This window comes from Curcuma longa, chromosome 5, assembly GCF_044706935.1.
Source record: "Curcuma longa cultivar G26 ecotype Majalengka, Jawa Barat chromosome 5, ITB_CL_G26_1.1, whole genome shotgun sequence".
In the NCBI taxonomy this organism is placed as follows: Eukaryota; Viridiplantae; Streptophyta; class Magnoliopsida; order Zingiberales; family Zingiberaceae; genus Curcuma; species Curcuma longa.
Window position 1 is genome coordinate 4,936,566 of NC_133865.1, and position 7,540 is coordinate 4,944,105.

Consider the following 7,540-nt stretch of genomic DNA (forward strand, 5'->3'; position numbering starts at 1 on the left):
ATCATGATCATTTTAAAAAAAATATTTTATTTTTTACCACCAGAGTACTTATGCAATTATATCATAGTTAGCCTAGTGCGATCATAAATTTTTTATGATTGAATAAAAAATTTAAATTGAGCTTTTGCTTATATCTTAATGTGTGTTTGACTATTTAGGGAGACATATATGAAATGTGTAGATGACTTAGCATGATTAAATTCATACTTATTCAATCGCTTAGATTTATATAGATCGGAAAAGAATGATACGGAATACCCAAGAGTATCAGAGTGCGACTGTATCTAGAAAGCAGACTATGTAAGCGAAGCAAATAAAATAGAAGAGAGTTAAGGGCTTGATGAATTTGAGAAACTAGGCAGATGACTAAAAGCAAATTACATAAGTGGAGTGAGGACGACATAGAATAAAAAGCTAAGGATCAGATTCATCCAACGAACTAGAATCTTGATAACAGAATAACTCGTGGCAAAAGATAATGACATGGTAATCCAAGAGTTGAGTGAAAAATATACTCTAATTAAATATATCTCAACTTAGATGAATTAGATCATTCGATAGGTTATAGTCAACTAATCGGTCAATTGAAAGAGTACTTTAAACAATAGATAGTTGGGTTGACTAGAAAATTGACTCAAAATTGACAAAATCCTATATTTTTTTATTAACTATGAGCGTTCAATGAATGCAGATTGGATGAAACAATTATCAAGGTTGCGATTTGTTAGATTTAGTCCAAGCCAATTGATTGGGTGGTTATTATGAATTGGTCGACGAACCTAGGATGAAATAATTATCAAAGGAAATATAAAAAAACAATTGCAATCTACTGGAATTAATTATAAAAGTCGATTAATAGTGCATAACAGTCGACTAATGGTCAATTCAGTAAGATGAGTCACAGATTCTTTTCATACGGAGGAGATTATTACGAAATGATAATAGCCGGAACTTTCGCACCAATACTTTGTTATTCTTGAGTTTCGATCTTATAAAAACTTTCAACCTCTATTAGTTAAGACAGCTAGGTTTCTTTACCTTAAGTTCTTGATTGCAAAGAAAACAGTTAGAGAATTTTGGGAATGATCTATAAAAAAAATTATAGATTATGTTGTAGAAGGGACTAACAAATCACATAAATATTTGGGTCGTTATTTTTTTTTTCATTCTTACCAAAATTACAGTAAAAAATATTAATTTTATTTTCGCAAGCACGAGCTGTGTTCACCTCTTCTATTCATCATCTCTTTGCTTCGCACGTGCACCGACACTTACATCAAAGAGTGTTTATTAAAAGGGGTTTTTTTTTTAATAATTTATTATAAAAGGTCACCTTATACATTATTTTCTATCAAATAATTTACTTCTCTAAAGCTGTCTAAATTGTTCCATTTTCACCTGCACACATAAAATAATCAAATCAGGTAGGGGCGTCACCTAAACCTATATATGAATCCGATCCTGTCTAAATAATAATTCCATCATGATTGTTTTCCTTTTTATTTCTCTTATAGAATTCTAAGGTGTTCAAAGCCCAACATTCTCAAAATCTATAGTTCTTCTATTCTAAGTTGAAGGTTGTTGTATCTCAAAGATTATGATAGATCATAAGCACCCATATAAGAAAACATCATCTAAACAGAAAGAGTATAATTTTTTATCTCAATCTTATAATTTCTTTTTTAAAAAAAGTAGGGGTGTCAATTCTTATGAATCAGAGGGATCGAATTGGATTGAAATAAGAGTATTATAAAAAAATCTAAATTTGAATCCGAATCAATTTGAAAATTATAAATATAAACTTGAATCCAAACCAATTATCTGAATAATCCATCCAACCCTTCAATCAGATCTGATTTTTTATCATACCATATTATTCTTTTCATTTTTTAATAAAATAAAAATTCACAATACATAATAATAATAATAATAATAATAATAATAATATTTTAATTTAGACACATAATAACAAACCTCCTATTTGAATATTTAAATTTAAAATTTTAATTATCTAAACTATTATTGACTCCATAAAAATAATTATTTAAACAATTTAAATCTTTCATAAAATAAATATTACAAAATGAAAATTTATGATATCAATATAAAATCAAAAAGTCTTCAAATATCACAAAATAACTTTTAAATTTTGAGCTTCAATTCTTCATCATTTTATTTTTTTTTGTGAGTCAAACCTTGAAACAATGTATGAAATAAAAAAAAATCTAAAAGCTTTGAAAAACCTTTAATTAACAAACTTCAATTATTTGCTTTTTACTAGAATCATCAATCATTTATTGCAGGGTTTTTATCGAACATCCTCATCATTAATGGGCTATATGATTAGGCCCTAAGCGTTTAGTCCTAAAAATTAAAATATAAAAAAATAATGAGTCAGGTGGGATTTGAGTTGATGGGTGACTTGATTCTTAATTTAGGTGAATCCGAATCCAACCCAACTCAAAAAATTTCTAAGTTAAATTTCAGGTCCAATCCGATCTGACCTTAATTTTAAAATCTCAATCCTAATTCGATATTTTTCATATCGACTTGAATCGTACAGCCCTATTAAAAAAAGTGCTAATTACCTAAAGGACAACCGAGAGATACTAAATCTATCTAAAAGACTATTTGAACAACCGATTACTTAACCATCCAAAGGGCCAGTATATCCATCTATCTATCTATCTATCTAAAGAAGTGTCTCGACATGTATGAAAGAATCTACATCATATCAAACATCTTGTTAATTATACCAATGCCCTGCTTTTCGCATTCAGAAATTAAAGCCCCATTCCTCCTTGTTCTGGCCTATCGAACAGGCCAGAACAAGGAGGAATGGGCTTCTTTGGTATTATTGTCTTGTATGAAAGAATATTGGCACGTTCATCCCATGCCATGCATCTTAGCTAACGTACGCACCTTTGCAACTTAATCAGTTTAATTACTTGGATGGTGATCAGTAGTTTAAGGCTGATGAGTATAGTATTAAAACTGAACAAATCAAATCGATCTAATAGAACTAATTAATGCATATTTTAAAAACAAATAAATTTAATTAGGTCCGTTATCCTAATTTAACCCAAGTTTAGGGTTCAGCGAAAGCGAAAGCTTTTTTAATTTTTGCTCGCCGTACGGACACTTTCTGCCATTCCGACACTTGCTCCCCAGAAATATAATATACATACCTCAGGAGCCAGCCTCAGTCTAAGTTTATCAATTTTCCGCATAATTTTCTTTCCCCTTAATTAACTCCTCGATCTTTAACCACCCTTTATTTAACCCTTTCTTTTGCAAATAAATAAAACACAATGCATTATATCCCCGCGGGCCCACCACCACGAAGGATAAAGAGAAGGAAAAAAATCACTTCGGAGTAGATCTCTGCTGAAATTTGCACAACAAAATAATGCGCGCCATGAAGCTGGAAAGCGACAGGACATGATTTGATAGGCCGCTGCTACTGGTCCACGCTCTGCACCGGTGCCATATGAAGCTTTAAAAATTATTCGTGACAAATAGTGGCGCATTAACAATGATGTTTATGTGTGTGTGTGTATGTGTGTGTGGGAGTTTCTTTGGAACTTGTAAAATTGGAAACCGTGACTCGCATCATCGTCAGCCAAGAAACCAAATGCGAAGACAATTAATACAGCGACAGAGAGTAGTAGTTCAGCTTCCTGCACAACAATGGGGGGAAAGTATTACTCCGTCGTCGATCGATGCTCGCCTCGCACAGGGATGATAGACATTGCCAAGCAGACAAGGTTTAAACAATCAGGAGAAAACGCTTGCTTAGCTTGCTCGTTAGATTCAACCTCTAGAGGTTTTGTTCTACTTAGATACCAAATATATGCGGTCTCGTTCCTCTGAAGTTTGCCATATATACACAAGCAAAATCTGTGAAATCCCCCCTGCTGGCTGTCCTCTCACATATATATATATGCATATGTGTATTTATAGAAAGAAAGAAAGAGAGAATTTAGTTAGGTCTCTCCTTCAGAATGGAGCAGATACAGTTCGTTGGATCTTCCTCTTCTTGACCTCTGGAAGTCCAGCGGCGAGGGTTTGCTTAAGCAGCTGTAGATCCGAATGAAAGCATGTATATATTTATGTAATTACAAACTTACAAACAAGAAGATGAATAGTTGTTTACCATCTCATACTTGAACTTGAGCCTCCTGTTCTCCTTCGCGAGATGATCCACTTCCTTCTCCAGCTCGTTCGTGTAAGCCTGTTGAATAAATTGACTGTGTCAGGGCCAAAAAGGAACAGGGCCGGGGAAGGCAAAGATAGGGAGGGAGGGAGTGCCTGCTTCCGAGCCCTGGATCGGGCCGCCGACTCGCGATTCTTCATCATTCGTTTCTTGCGGGGGTCGACGGCGACGGCGTTTCCGGCGCCCTCAGTGTTGGCGACGGTGGAAGCGGCAGAAACTGCAACGGTGGGAAGCGGCGGCGCCGGCGCCGCGGGAGATGAGGATGTTGTGGAGGGAGAGGGAGTTGGGCGCGAGGGAGAGTGGGTCAGGCGCGTCGCGGCTGAGGCTGCCTAGACTGATCTCCTCCCAGACCTCCTCCGCCGTGGCCCTGCTGTTGTGGGCGGGCGAAGGGACGGAGGAGGAGGAGGTCCGGCCGGGGGAGGAGGCTTCGCTGATCTGGGCCATGGCAATTGGCGAGAAGAACGATGGAGCCTGAGGGCCGGGCTGGCGCGGGCTCAGCGCCGATCTGCTCCGGGCACCAAATTACCGTATCAGGTAAAAAACCCAGCGGCGCCTGGAGGAGCTCGAGCAGCAGATTTTTTTTTGGGAACCATTCGCATCCTTTACAGGAAACACATATCGCTGTCTTTATTCTCTTCGAGTCACGATAACGAACCACGACATTAAAAATAAAATTAAAGGCCAATTTTCGACTCGACTTTGATAAATAATTAATTTAATTAAACAGCTGCCACCTAACTCTGATATTTATTATTTAAAATATCTTTTATTAATATTTATTTTTTCAAAAAAAGGAAAATAATACTTTTACGATCTTATAAAGCTGCTCGCACCTTTTATTGCTAAAATTGATTTTTCTTCTCGCTCATGATTAAAAGGAAGTTGGACGAGACAGGAGAAGAAACATTATTCAGCATGCATCGAACAAAAGATATTAGCTAAGAAAATATTTGCTTGAATGAATATGTAGTATTAGTTGTAATTTTGATATAGATTATAATTAAGACATGCTTCATTTCCATTTAAATGTGTGTTTGTCGAACTTTAGTTTTATACATTTGAACTTTGACCAACAAGTATGCAGTCGTATGTTTAAAAACAATGAGGTTATTGATTGTTAAAATTTGAATAAACATGTATGTTCGAGTCAAAAATCGTGAAGGGTCAAGCCATCAATCAGCGAGCAGATCGACATGGACGACCTCCTGGATGAGTTAGGACATGAGCGATAATTAGAACTTAAAACATACTTCAAGAAGAGGTTAGACTGGTACCAAGGAGTTCCTGAGGAAGATGATGAAAAGTAGGCGAAGATCACTCTGACGCTCAAGTTATGATTCTGAGGAAGATGATGAAAAGTAGGCAAGAAAGAAGATAATACTAGTAGAGTTTTCGGAGTTGAACCTGGAATAAGACGGTGGGCTAAACCTTTTATAGTCTACTCAAGGCATCTTTATATCGGATGAGATAGAGCCCTTATAGCAACCTACAAAGGAGATCAGATTCGACAGCCATTTCCTTTTGGCCTTATGTGCAGAAAGAGAGGTATCCGAGGGGACCGAGTCTAACAACCTCGTGACTGCTTGTATGTCCTTAGACTGTTGCATGTCTATGAGAACAATGGCGGAGCCAGCCCGGGTGATTTACCCGGGCTGATCTCCGACTGTGGATTGTTCCGACGAGACAACTCGGGTTGTCTCCTTCGTTTTCTAAAAAAAAAAAATCCCTTCTGTAAATTTAAGGATTTTCACATCGAGCTACCCGGGCTATAGCCCGGGTAGCATACAACGTGACTCCGCCCGTGTATGAGAATATTCACGTTCTCCTTTAGCAGACCATGTAAGATATATAACAGTTCACCAAAGACATGAAGGCAGAACCCAGGATGAGAGCAAGCGAGATGGAGTGGCCGAGACGAGATGACTGGGATGGCCGAGATGAAGATGGCCAAGACAAGACGCCGAGATGAGACGATTGGGACGGCTGAGACGAGGCTAGTTGAGACGAGACAATTAAGATGATTGAGACGAGGTTGACTGAGATGACTTCAGGAGCCCAAGTCGAACCTAGGACTGAGCTCATACTGCGCCCGAAGTACAATCTAAGCCCGGGGTGATAGATATCCTACTTTGGTGGGATTGAGTCCGTGTTGATCCGTCTTGTCACATCGGCCTAGACCTTGACCTTCGTATGACTCTTGACTTTTATCCCAAAGGAAGCCATGTCCTTCACCACACCCGCATCAATATATACATTAGACATATTAAAAAAAACGATCTTATTTATCTTCACAATTTTGTTGGTCAATTAATATATACTTTTAATGCACAACTTTATTCCCAACTTCTTCATCGCTCTAAAGGTACGTATTTTCCTCTCTTGTGGCAGTGGCACCTTATCAGACTTCTCCTCCTCTGAAGGAACTTCTTTCTTTCTCTCCAAAGGCACTTTTTTATTTTGTGGCATCCTCATCGACTCTTTTTACAACCATAGAGCTAGGCATCTTCTTGTTCCTTCATGAATTAAGTCCTCGATCTTGCTATATATCTAGCACCTTTAATTTGTATCTTTAGAGGCAGAGGCAGGGATTTGCTATGACAACTACTTTATGAATACTTTATCGATCTACCCTCTTTATAGTACCTTCTCATCTAAGGTATGATCTACAGCCATCGTAGAGTGTATCTGTTGCACAAACTTACTCTATTTAAGATTATTGTCGGACATAAATAAAAAATTATTAAATTTAAATTCAGACTTATTTAGTCCGTCAAAATGAGCTTGACTTATTATCGAGCTGTGCTGGGTATGTGAAGTTGTCAAGGAAGACTAAGTTGCTTATTGGTGCAATCAGCCTTAGGTTAAGATTGGCTAATTCGAGTTGATTCGAGTTGGAATTCCATGTTTGATCAATATATTAGTTTGATGTCAAGTAGATCGAAGTTGACTGGATACTTAACAGTAGAAAAAAATTCAAGTGGATTAAAGTTGATCGGACATTTAGTGATCGAAAGTCCAATGAAAAATTAGCAAGAGAAAAATCCAAGTGGATTAAGGTTGATCGAACACTTGATGATCATAAATCCAACGAAAAATTGATAAGAGTAAACTCCAAGTGGATCAAAGTTGATCAGATACTTAGTGATAAAAAGTCCAATGAGAAGTTGGCAAGAGAAAAGTTCTAGTGAATCAAGATGGACCAGACACTTAATAAGAGATGAAAGGTCCAAGTGGATCATGTATGATCGAACACTTGGTGATGACGGAAGTTCTGACAGGTTGAGATTGATCGGATGATAGGGAATAGAAAGTCTTAGCATGTCA

At 37.1% G+C, this 7,540-nt stretch overlaps 1 pseudogene; it reads right to left on the reverse strand.

Moving 5' to 3' along the window:
• Window positions 1-3,442: 3,442 nt before the first annotated feature.
• Window positions 3,443-4,811, reverse strand: LOC141830075 (uncharacterized; annotated as a pseudogene).
• Window positions 4,812-7,540: the final 2,729 nt, after the last annotated feature.